At 33.2% G+C, this 13,601-nt stretch overlaps 1 protein-coding gene across 14 annotated transcripts in view; it reads right to left on the bottom strand.

Annotated features, from left to right (window-relative positions):
• The window catches only part of Marchf1 (membrane associated ring-CH-type finger 1), a 756,948-nt gene that overhangs the window by 549,241 nt on the left and 194,106 nt on the right, over window positions 1-13,601 (bottom strand). For 2 of the 14 annotated variants that reach the window (XM_058580389.1, XM_058580386.1), the window contains exon 1: window positions 4,963-5,080. The exons of the other annotated variants lie outside the window; for them this stretch is intronic. The gene's annotated coding sequence lies outside the window, so the exon portion shown is untranslated. Of the gene's footprint in view, window positions 1-4,962; window positions 5,081-13,601 lie in introns of those variants that run through there. 14 annotated transcript variants of the gene reach the window in all.

Below are 13,601 nucleotides of genomic sequence, written 5' to 3'. Positions count from 1 at the left end.
ATTTTCTAATGGATGCCTTCAATAAAAAGTTACAGAAAGTAAAATTACATCTTTTTAGAAATACAGCCTAAAAATTACTTAGCCTCTATTCCTCATTTTCTAAATGAGGTAAGTAAGTTGCATATAATATTTAAAGTCTTGATAATCTCACTCAAGAAGTTAGTGACCCAGTGTGATTAATTTTAGGGCCCCCAATTCCACACCTGGGACTTTTCCTACCACAGAATGTTTTTCTATACCTATTAGAAATATTTTTCTTTCTTTTTAGTACCAGGGTTGAACCCAGGGGCACTTAACCACTGAGCCACATCTCCAGTCTTTCTTTTTTTTTTTTTTTTTGAGACATGGTCTTACTAAGTTGATTAGGGCCTCACTAAATTGCTGAGACTGGCTTTGAACTTGCCATCTCCTGCCTCAGCCTCCCAAGCCACTAGGATAACAGGCATGCAGCACCACCCCTGGCTGAAAATTTATACTGTTTATTATAAATAATCAAGATAAACTTTGTCTAAAACCAAAAGAAATTAATTTTCCTAATTTTACATAATTAACATTACTCCACATTTCAAGAACACCATCAATTCATTAAAATTTCACGGATCTTACTAAAGACCTAAAAATGTCATCTACTTTTTTTAATTTCAAAGAAAAAATTTCATGTAGCAAAATATATATTCTCTAGCCTTAGTTCTGTGCACTCTTTTGCATGTAGGAATTTCTATTGAAAGAGTTTTCGTGTAAAACAAATCTTACTGTCTATTTTCCTTTTCATCTTACCCTTGAAAAGATTTTTATCCTTCAGTTGTGATTCAAAGTAACATACAGTAGTAATAAATCATAATTTTTGGAAGCATCTATTTTGGTAATTAAAAACTATCAGAAGACTTAATGGACTGTTTCAATTAGCTTTTGATCACTAACTCAGATTTTTTTCCAAGGTAGCTCAGTCTATTTGCTCCAGAATTATCATGGGCCTTGTAGAAATGAAAATTCTGGGTCCTACTACAATCCCACTGAGCTCGATTTCTAGATCCCTCAGGGATACATTTACATGAGTGCTCCAAATGCCTCTTACTCACAACAAACTTTCCTTTACATTTTTGAAGGCAGTTGAGGACAATATCATATTTTGTTTTGATCTTCACTGTCCATTGAAGTAAATATATCTGTTACATAGTCCTAAAGTCTACTGTTGAATTAATTAAACAAAATTAAATCTGGATTCTGTAGGAAAATGGTGGAGGAATAGTATCAGTAGAGATATAGGGAAGAGAAAACCAAATACTTATCATTTCATAGGCAGTGAAGAATGTCACCAGACCCCTTTTTAACTCAGGATTCCTCCAGACACGTTCATGTGTGTGCTGACAGGACCATCCCAAGTACCTACAAAACACTAAGAAAACTGTCAACTGAAGAGACGTGCCCTCTCATTTGGTCTTCAGACACCTCAGCATTATGCCACTTTTATAGAGAAAATAACAGGTTTGTTCAGAGATTAAATGGCTCAAGGAAGTTTTGCACCTAAATAATGACTTTGAGACTAGAAATCAATTATTTTGAACTACAGTTTAGAAGTTTTTTCCTTCTACTTTTTTCCTTCATTCTTACAAGTTGCTTCTTAGTTCCCTGATGTATATACACCTGTAAGTTTATTCATGCTTCCACAGTATAGGAAACGAGAACATAATGTACAATACTAAAATGATATCATGGTATATATCTACATATTATAGTAAATTTTAATTTGTGTTTGTTTTTAACAAATCCATAATATATTGACAATAATAGTTCTTTAAATTGATGTTAACATAATTATATTAATATATGTATCATTACACTATTCAGGATTAAACAAAATATTATTTGGGATTAAATGAAATATTATTTTCTTAAAACACTAAAAGAGGCTTCATAGTTTTTGAGAATAATGCAAATTGCTCTGTGTTGAAAATGCTCCATACTTCTGCAATAATTATCCATTGCATAATGTATTAGTTTCTTAGATCAACAATAACAAAATACCACGCACTGGTAGATTAATAGAAACATGTTTCACAATTCTAGAAGGCTGAAATCAAGGCATAGACAGGGCTATACTCCCTTTGAGCCCTGTAAGGGCATCTTTCCTGCCTCCTTGGAGCTTCTAGTTCATCAGCAACCTTCGGCATTGCTTGGCTTACAGCAGTGTGACTCCAGTGTCCCCTGTCATCCTGGCCTGGAGTTCTCCCTGTGTGCCCATACCTTCCCATGGCCATCTTCTTTGAAGGGCCATGCCATGCTGAATTAGGAGCCCACCTACTCCAGTATGACTTTATCTTAACTAATTACATCTGCAAAGACCCAATTTCAAAATAAGATCACATTCTGAGGCACTGAGACTCAGAACTTCTGTATATCTTGTACTTTTTCCGTGGGAACAGGTGAGTAACAGCTCACTTCAGATCATACATGGGGAAAAACAAATGAAGCACTTCAATGGTAGTTCCAGCCATGGTTTTCCAATACTCTTTCTGATGATTCCTCAGAAGCAAGTTTCAGTCATTTCTATTCTTAGCAAATGCTTCTATATTCACTTGGCTAAATTCATCAACAGCTTACAGGGAAAGTATCTGTATGCACTTGGTGCTATATTCGCAACCCTATAGAAATGACTAGTACTTAAATTTTAAACATGTTTAATCAGTAGCATGCTTAGAAATTAGTCAATGTTTTAATTGGCTAAAAAAGAATCTGTTCCTACTCTATTTTAATACCTAATCAGTTTTGTCCTTGGTGCTCAAAAACTACAAGTACAGTTTTGATGAGGACACATTCATTTTTAAAGCAATAATACATATAGTTGATATTTGAAGATTATAAAGAAAATTTGAACCAAATATGTAGAATGCCAAAAGTGAAGGAAGACTCTCATTCCAATGATCTCTTCCAACTGCTTTCTATGCAGCCTCTCCCAGTCAAACCTTCCTAATCGTTTCCATTTTTGCTGCTCCTGTTCCTACCTTTGGTCCCAACCATCCTCCTCCTGGAAATGTGCTTGTCAGTCCCCATCCCCCTACTACTTCCTTTCCTTCAATGCCCAGTTTAAATGATAGCTTCTGCATGAACATTTCTGCTACATAAACTTATGCTCTCCTTAAACCTTCATCTCAGTAATAATCATAGCATTAAAAATTGTTACATGGAGATGTTTAGAAATATTTTATAGTTCTTCATGCCAAGTTTTAGTGTGTTTGAGACTCTAAGATATAACTAAAGCTAAGAACAAAGGCTTTGCAATCAGATAAACTTAGAACCCATATCATCACTGACTTGTGACTGTGACCAAATTACTCAATCTATTCAAGTCCATTTGCTCTAATACAAAATGGAGATAATCAAGCAGTTAAACTGATAAGGCTCATGCAAGTTTTAAATACTGCATATGAAATCAATGCTAAGAACTATTAACTTAAAATTTTTGGAGATTAGAAATGAAATACAATATTATACATATGTATTCTATCTTTGTTAAACAATTGCATGAACTTTCATAGAAAGTTTTGTCCTCCAAAAAAGTCTTTCTTAAAAAAATTGTTATTTTTACTTGTATTTTGAAATGAATAAAAAAAAAAGTCTCTCTTTCTATAAACAATGTGTGTGAAAGACAAAAATGAAGAAGAATTGAAAGCCGAGTAAGTTCAGAATTTTGTTAGTGTACTTCACTCTGAACAACATTTATTTAGAAATATCATAACTGATTAGGAAAGTGGTTCAAACAGACTTTCCTCACTTAGGATAATCAGGAGGGTTCCCCATGTTGTAGATCATTGCAGCAGTTCTCAATATTAGTTAATTATGTTTCTTCTCTGGACCCGATTCTTCAACTTTACATGAGCACATGGAACTTAATCACTGTGGAAAGATATGTGATGCTCAGCCTGTAAAGTGTCTTGAGACTACTTATCATTCAAGACACCCTTCTTATTGAGCCAGGACCTAGCCTTAGCATCTTAATATTATACTAAAGAAAGCCTCCATCAATATTTTTATTATTAGTAACAGTACAAAGTTTGAATTTTATTAGCCACCCAAACTACAAATGGATTTTAAACACTTTATTTTCAATTCCATATTTTATTAGAAATATGTATCAAAATTTTACTATTATAATCCAACTTTAGATTTCCAATATGACTATTAAAATTAGGAAATATATTATATTTACAAAAACCAAATATCCATTATCAGAAAAGTGACTATACTAAAAAAAAAAAAAAAAAAAAAAACTCTGGGTATAATTTTTATAGACTACTTTTAAAGTAAAAGAGCCTGATTCAAAATGAGTATATAAATTCAACCACTGACAGTATTCTCTCTTTCTCTCATTACAAACCTCCAACTGACAGCTCCCTTTCATCATAATTCAGCTTAAGGCACAACTTCTCCATGAAACTTTTAAAGTCTAACCCAAGTAAAGAATTTTAAAGATCAGAAAGCAAGAAATAAGATAACAGAAAACAGACCACACAATTAAATGACATGAAACACCCAGATTCAATAAAAATAAAATTAACACAAAAACAAAAACATCAGAATAAAATGATGGTTTGATTCTAACACTTTGTCTTAGGAGCAACACTAAGTGATCATCCAACTGAAACCAATCACCAATGTTGGATAAAATTAGGGGAAGTATATTCTTTCATTTTTCCATGTAATGTTAAAACAAAAGCAATGCTCAGGCCAAAACCTAAGTGAAATTGGAGATCAAGAGTGAGTCACTGCTGATAAGTTTCCTCTTCAGGGTAATTGTTAGACTTCACAAACTTGAGTTTATGTCTTCATAGCTTTGTGCAGCTTAAAAGAGACAAAGCTTGAAGCCTCTTCCAAGTATAGTCTCTAAAAGAAGAAATCCAGTCTACATATCTAGGCCACCTACTGGCTATAAACATAGTTTAAAACTGAATTAGATACACCTACCTTGCTGCTAAAAAAGAGTCACAATCGTGAGCCATCCCTCATGTGGTCCAAATTCCAATCACCTTTTATTTATAGTGATCCTTGATACATGGCTCACTGAAGGACCTGGAAGAGGGAAACCAATCCATTGGAGGGACGAATATTCATCCCAGAACTCAAAAAATAGCCATAAATGAAACTCCAAAGAATATAATCTCATGTTAAAAAAAAAAAAAACTCAGAACACCAAAAAGAAACAAAGGATCAACAAGAACCAATAAAAACAACTGTCAGCAGAATCAGACCCATAAAGATTTCAGATATAGAAATTATCAGGAAGCATGTAAAAGAAACATGTGTTTTAGGTTTATAGACATAAAATAAGAAGGTAAAATATGAAAGAAAACCATTGATTATCATAAATTATCAAACAGATTTGACAAAGAGCCAAATAGAATTTAAAAATGCAAAATTCATCATTAGAACAACTATAAAAAGAAGTTTTGAGTTGGAATAAACTGCATAGAATATAAGGCAGATAGAAATGGAGAACCCAAATATAAAATGTAGACTAGGTGTCCTAGAGAACATGATGAAGTTTCACAGCCACGGGTCTGAGTCAGTATGATTAGGAAACAGAGTAGCCAGACGATCTGAGTTCGGAGTCAAAAGTGTAAGGAAACAACATGATCCGTTTATGATCCCAAGGTTAGTGACTGTGGCAGCACCACCCCATGAGCCTAGAAAGGATGGGGAGGGGAGTGAGGGGGAAACTGAGGGAGCACAACTTGAAAGGGGGAGGACCCCCTGACAGGATCTGTATCCCCTGGCCACCAGGGACCAAGGTCAGGAAGTGCCCACTTTGCTCTCCTCCATCCTTCTGATCTACTGTGTGCTTCACATTATTTGAACATATCTATAGACCGAAGGGCTAGGAAGGTCATTGACAATGTTCATACACATCAGCCTTTTCTTGGAAGAATTGATGAAGAGGGGCCAAAATAAGAGATCCAGAAAATATATAATGCATATTCCAAAAGAAAGAGGGAAAGACAGTGAAACAAATGTCAAATTAAAAGAAACAATGGCTGAGAATTTTCCAAAATAAATTAAAGAATCAATTACCTGGAACGAGAGCCTAGGAAATTCAAAGCAAGCTAAATGATAAGAAAATAATATTTAGTAAAACTATGAGGAAAAAGAAGAACATAAAAGGGAAAATAGATAATTTAAATGCAGCTACACAGGAAAAATATCATCTTTAAAAAAGCAAAGGTTTTACTGACAGCTAACTTCTCGAGAGCAACAGTGGAAGCCAAAAACAGTGAAACACTACCTGCTATGAACTGCAATAAAATAAAAGTTAACCTAGACTTCTACATTCAGTGAAAATATCATCTCTAAAAGAGGCTAACTTAAGAAAAATTCTGGGAAAAAAGGAATATTCTTGCTGTCAACAGATTAATTGAAATTGTGAAGAATTCACTTTGTGCAAAAAATAAAATAACCCCACACAGAAGATCAGAGATAAAAGCAGAAATGCAAGCAAACTGATATAGATGAATAGACAGATGGATATGTATAGAGAAATAGATATTTGGAAATAAGACTTTAGAAAATTACGATAATATTGAAGGGAATTAAAAACCAATATCCAACTAAAATAAAATACTAAAATAGCATAAAGGTGAGGCTCAAAGGAATTAAACTGATTGATTGAAGTTTCCTTGCCATATTTGGAAAGAATATTGATATCCTAAAGATCCTGATTGATGGTTGAGCTCACAAATGCTAAAAAACTAGTCCTAGGGTTAGAACTTTTCAACTAGTTGAAAAAAACACTGGAATAAGAAAAAAAATCAACTAACCCAGAAAAAGTCAAGGAAAGAGAGAAAATAAAAACATAAAAGAACAATTGAAAGTTTCAAAATACATAAAGCAAAACATGTAACTATAAGGATAAATGAACAAATCAAGAATTTCCATTGAAGATTTCAATATCCTCTTGGAATAAAAGCCAGGAAAAAAATTAGAAAATTAGTGAAATGCTGAAAACTACCAACCCACTTGAGTTAACTGATGTTTATAAGATATTCGGCTAACTAATAAGAAAACCTATACATGTTTTTTTAAAAGAACATGCAAGGGTTTACCAAGATAGACATATTCCGGGTCCAAAAATATCTCAAAATAAAAGATTAACCATAATACAAAATATGTTCTCTAACTACAATGAAGATAAGTAAAAAATAAATAGCACAAAGCTATCTATAAATAATATGCATTTGGAAACTAACATATTTCTAGATAACCCATGGGTTGAAGAAGACATCAAAAGGTAAAATTATAATAGTCAATTGGAAGAAAATGAACACAAAATATTATAAAATTTGGGAGAATCCTGCTAAATCAGTTATTGGAAGAAGGTTGATAGCTTTAATTACCTATATTTGGTAATTAGGAATAGATAATAGAAGTGGAAAAAAGACATTGCAAATCAAAAATTTTAGCTTCTTCTTAAGAAATGAGAAAATCAAAAGAGAAAATTATGTCTATAATAATAATGTAATTATGGAAATAGTAAATATTATAGGAAAAATCAATGAAGTATACAATGGGTTTTAAAACTCAAGAAATTTCATGAGCCAAAAGATGGCACTTTTAATATATCAGTAATATAAATTTTTACCTGGATTTATTAAAAAAATAGAGAAAAGGCAAATATTACCAACATCAAGAATGACAACAGGAACACAACTATAGACCCTACATATATTAAAAGATAATAATAAAGTTTATAAACATTTCAAATGTACAAAAGCATTATGAATAAACAAACATCCAGATGCCACAGCTAAAGAGAACCCTGGATACATTTAGTCATATTCAAAAATAATACAAAGAGTTATGTACACAAACAGTTGCCTGATATTAATGATTTGTTGACTGAAATGGGTGAGTTGTATATGTTAAACATATATGCAAATAGTTTTTTCCAGTGTGTGCAAGCAAGTAGTATTTTGATGACTCGTTAATTTTATGATAGAAAACCTATGCGGATTGTGAGGATAATCTAGACTTTGAATGCACATGGCCATGGTTTGATTCATGCAGTTTCTAATGGAATGATCCACTCTAATTTACAGATAACTCTATCATAGTGGTTTTGTAAACATTACATGAAAAACTATATGTGTTGGTGGGTAATATTATTCTTAAAATAAAATATTTCTTTTATTTAATAAGAAAATATCAGTGTAGTAAGTCAATTTTCTTCTCTCCCTGATGCATTCAACCATTAGAGGAAAACTTCTAATGGGCTATGGTCAGAACTAGATCCATCAATGCCAATCCAACACAGAGAAGGCAGGAAATAATCCCAAAAGGGATCAGGTAACCTGTAAATGTAAAAGATCCCCTATTAGATGGCTGAAGGATCCTGTGAATAAGAAAGAGAATTTGAGCTGTGGTTCTGGCAATTTTTCTGATAAAGTCTTTAAGTCAGAGATAATTACTTTTACATACCTATTGCTGTCAAGTCAAGATTTGTATACCTTCTAAATTACATATTTGAAGCTCCACCCCCCCCCAATTTTATTATATTTGGAGGTACAGTCTCTGTGGAGGTAAAGTTAAATGTGGTCACAGTGTTGGGGCCCTCATCTGATAGGAAGAGCATCTTTATAAGAAGAGGCATGAGAGCATTATGTGTGTGTGTGCATGTGTGTGTGCACGTGCGCACTCATGTGTGCACATTTGCAGGCATGTGTAATATGAGGATATACTAAGAAGATGGCCTTCTTCAGGCTAGTAAGAGCCCTCACCAGAACTAGACCATGCTGGCACATCCATCTTAGAATTCCTGGCTCCAGAATTTGAGAAAATAAATTTCTGTTGTCTAAGTCATCCAGTCTATGGTATTTTGTTATGAAAGTTCGAGCTAAGAGATATGTATACTTTTTATTTTCACTCCAATAGATAGGTGATGCCTGGTAAATATAGGTTATGTAATAAAGGGTCTTTTGTAGAACAGAAGTACAAGATATGTATGAGCTGAAAGACCCAGTGCTTTAGATCAACATACTGTGAGCATAAAGGGGGTATGAGGTGGAACTAAGGTCTGATTTTCCTGGTAACCATAAATTCTACTTCTTATTTCATCTTTGGGGATTATCAGTTCTGCCTCTCAAATCCCTTCTTCCTCCTGCCTCTCTTACTCCTATTATGCTGAGTAGCCAGTACATTACTAGAGTCATCACAGAAATTTAGTCAAACTGTAGAGGGGTGAAATACCCTTCCAGTTCCTTTCCATGTTTGCCTGAATCTCACATGGAAGTAGAGAGGCTGAGTATCCTCTGCAAATAATGCAGCAACTCATTTTCAAAGAACTTTTTCTAAATTAATTCATGCAAGAGACAGAGACTGATAGACTCAGCTTTTAGCAAGACACACTCTCACTGGAATTTGGGATAAGAAATTCAAAGAATTGTATGCCTATCAAAAATCAACCTGGGGATAGAATTCCATCAGCCTAATAAGGATTCTTGCCTTTGAAGTACTTCTTTTGTCTCTCTTCATGCTTTTTCCTCTGGCACCCTTATTTCATGCACAATATGATAAATATATAGGCACATTGGGTGAGCTTGTTCAGTCTAATAAAATCCCATCACAGTCCAAATGAAGTGTGAAGCTAGTTAAATGCGTTTCATTATTTCCTCACTTATATAATCAAGTTATCCAAAAAAAATCTTATATCAAAATGCTGAGTGTTTTTAAAAAGACAGTCCATATATTACCAAGAAAATAACTAGTCTCTAAACTTGTCCTTCATTTTATAATGGGTTCTGTTGGGATAATGACAATTTATAGACCCCAAAGAGAAAATTAGAAGCTATGTTTGTTAAGCTATGTAACATGAAATGGTTATAGAAACAAAGAAATTGAACATGTTTAATAGAAAGTCCAAAACCATACCATCCAGGACTGCTAGGCCCTGGTGCTGTGCTACTAAGCCATAGGTAAGTTGGTTCAATGACCCAAACTTCCCCACTCACTACCTTTGCTTGGGAGAATGACTCCCTCAATAACCTGTACATCATTTCCAGCCAAAGAACATAGCCAAGTGATTTAAAACCACTTGGTGAATTTAAATGTCTATCACCTCCACAAAATATGCATTTACCCTTCATTTAACAACAGCAACTCATATGTCATTTTCTGGCCAGTTTTTCTTACTCCTACTGCTCCCTCTATTTCCAGTCTGCTTAATTGGACTCAGGTGTATTTTGAAAGCCAAAATTCTCAGCTATCTTCACATAAAGGCAGATGTCCAGGAAAACTAAAAAAAGAGTAAAATGAAAGGATAGCACTTTTGGCCTATGAATATGAGCCAGCTCGAGCATGAAAATTTTAATTTTCACATTTTGATGAAAATGGTAAACACATTTTGAAGAAAAATGGAAATTGCCATTCTAAAAGCGTAATGAATTGAACCACTTCGTGATGGCCACAAAAGGTATTAGCACATTTTGCAAAGGTATATCTTTTTATGAAGTTTAACAGGAATTAACTGCCTTTAATTGAATTGCCTTTAGTGAAAATAACTAGAGTTTGTGATAAATGAGTGGTAAAGGGTTGGGGATTCTTTTAGCCCATATGCTCTTGGGCTCACTGGGACATTATTGTTGTTATTAATAAAATTATCAATAAGTATTTATTGACCCTGGGGCAGAAATAACATTATCTGCTGCAATTACTACAAATGTGAAGATGAAATGAGACGGATTTGTGACCATGCCAGGAACTTAAAAAATATTTAATAAACATTAGCTTATTTATAGTTGCTTCCCTCAAACAGTACAATCAATTAGACTTGCCCAGTGACTTCATGACCTTCATGATCATGGTGGGAAAAGCATTCCAGTGGTGCTTTGGGAACAGAGCAAGGCAGAGTCATCGAAATCTGGTTAGAGAAAACTATACATAAAATACATTGTGAAGGACATGCAAAAGTTAGCTAAATGGCAGGAGGGAATTATCTCAAAACTGATGGAACAGATCCCTGTGGAGGTGAGAGGAAATGCAATCCAGAACACTGAGAGGATGCTTCATGATGTGCTGGTTGGCAGGAGAAATCTATTCATGTCCATAAGCCACAGATGCCTATGAGAAATTATGATGGCTCCTTTATACTATAATAAATGTGTCAAAGAGAATCTGGTGAAATTAATTTAAAATTACATAACTATTATTGCTGGTTATTGAGATCTCAAATTGGAACAATGCTTATCCTATTATAGTAATCAAATGCTTTTAAATGTCTACTCTTTCATTAAATAAGTGTTACACATAATTAAATGGTAAGAATAAATGGACTACCTTGAAAAAATAAAGGCATATGTTTATAATTGCACTTCATAGTACTTTTACCCTTTTTGTAAAAACTTACTGTTTTATCATCTACTTCAATAGTGTATTTTCAATGTGATTACTAAAAAGCTTATAAATTTCATCACCATGGGATTATTTATGAGCCTGAGCATTTCCATCACTCTAATTTACTGTTGACTTTAAAGAATGACTGTTTAATGAAGCAACATTAATAACATGATAGAATAAGATAACAAATATGCATGTATCTGTGTGTATGTCTATACACTTGCATTTAATGTACATCGCTCAGTATCCATAATTTATCACAATGCTGATTATACTGTATAAGTAGTAAGTGAATTAAGTAACTGGAAATTTCTAGAATTGATTATTTGTCAAATGACAGATAAAAAATTTAAGTTGTCAAGATTATACTATTATACCATTTTAAAGAAAAAGTAAGAGTATGCTATTTTTCTAAAGCTTATCAAGGAAGGAAGGAAAATCTACAGTCTAAAGCCTAACAAGAATTTCAGTATACTTGAAGGAATAATAGATTTTTAAAAAATTCTTTATCTAATTCTGCCATATATGGACTCTTTTTGTCATCCAAATACCTCATCATGGTGGAAATGAGGGCTAAGAAAATGCTTTAGGCCTTTTAAACATTATTCAGAAGATTTCTCAACCATTATGCAAATGTAAGGCTGAGGAAACAACTGTGGTATAGCAAATCTAAACTTTTCTCCAGTTTTTCCATTGCTCTATTAATAATGAGATTAATAATGAGATTCTTGACCACAGAATATTCCATCCTATTAGGTAGAATTTATAGCAGGCTCTGTCCATCTGATCTGCTCCTTGGTTTCGAGGCCACAGCCACTCCAACAGGCATGAGATTTCCACAGGGTGGAATTAAGATGCCAAACCCTAACCACTGTAGTCCAATGTGGAACCTTTATATGAATCACTTCCAGCTACTCAAACTCCTTTCTTGTTATCCACAGTTATCCATCACTCCTCAGTTTCTCTAGTCTTTTAGAATAAGAACAATGACATCATCTACATGGTTCACTCCTTTCCCTGGTGTCTGCTTTGGGGAAGATGAGTAAATCAGTTATAGAAAATAAAATTGAAATCTAAAAGCAAATCAGTTTTATTTATGACATTATAATAACTTTATGGGCAGCAAGCAGTATATCTTTTCTAGTAATTTCTTAAGTGTTTGTTGAATTAGGATAAATGTTAGAAAGTAACATTTTCAGAAGCCTAAATGAATTTTCTCTCATAATGAATTAGTGTAAAACTTAAGATCTTGACTGTGCTTCTCAGAATATTGTAAGCTGATTAAATTTACTGAAGATTTATTCTTCATTAGTGTCACCTCTTGCACAGAATAGGCAGTGAGAAAATAAATATAAATCCCCAAATAAAGCCTGCAACACAATTTTTGAGTTAAAAGTCGATTTACCTGCTTCAATTCTGTAATTTATATCCAGAAATGACATTATATCATAAAAAGAAAGACCCTTGCTAGTTGCAACTTGTATGTTAAGTTATCATATTTTACTTTCTTCTCAGTTAATACAAAGGAACACACAATTTCTTTACTTCCATACAAGAATTTCTTAAGAAAACTAAAGGATAAAAATTAAGGTAAGGGGCTGGGGATGTGGCTTAAGCGGTAACGCGCTCACCTGGCATGCGCGGGGCGCTGGGTTAGATCCTCAGCACCACATACAAATAAAATAAAGATGTTGTGTCCACCGAAAACTGAAAAATAAATATCAAAAAATTCTCTCTCTCTCTCTCTCTCTCTCTCTCTCTCTTTAAAAAAATTAAGGTAAAATATGTAAATGGATATTTTAAGTTAGTTTTAAGAGGTTTATAATGTGCTATTCTTTTTTGTGTTGAATAGATTACAATAGAAGACATTTTTTAAATGTTATTAGAATAGTTATTTCACAGAAGTCTTAAAATTGAAATCTAAAGATATAAAAACTGGACAACCTATAATATAAAAGCTATGAATAAATAAGAAATCAATTACTTATTTCCAAATATTTAGGTCTGGAGTTTAAGTTTCTCCATTTAGTTTTCTTGGAGCAATTAAAAATACATTCCAGATCAATTAATTTCTTAACCTAAAAAAAATACTATTTAAAGTCTATATTAAAAAAAAACTGATGGTAAATATGACAGAATTTAAAAGAAAAATCAATAAAAATTAACAATTAGCTATAACTTATCTTCCCAATTTTATTTGGTCCCAAATGTATCTTATTATA

This window comes from Marmota monax, unplaced genomic scaffold (genome assembly GCF_021218885.2).
Source record: "Marmota monax isolate L192 unplaced genomic scaffold, Marmota_monax_Labrador192_F-V1.1 WCK01_AAM20220418_F8-fsc00040, whole genome shotgun sequence".
In the NCBI taxonomy this organism is placed as follows: Eukaryota; Metazoa; Chordata; class Mammalia; order Rodentia; family Sciuridae; genus Marmota; species Marmota monax.
The sequence above is the reverse complement of the archived record's forward strand: the minus strand, read 5'-3'. Positions and strand labels throughout refer to the sequence as shown.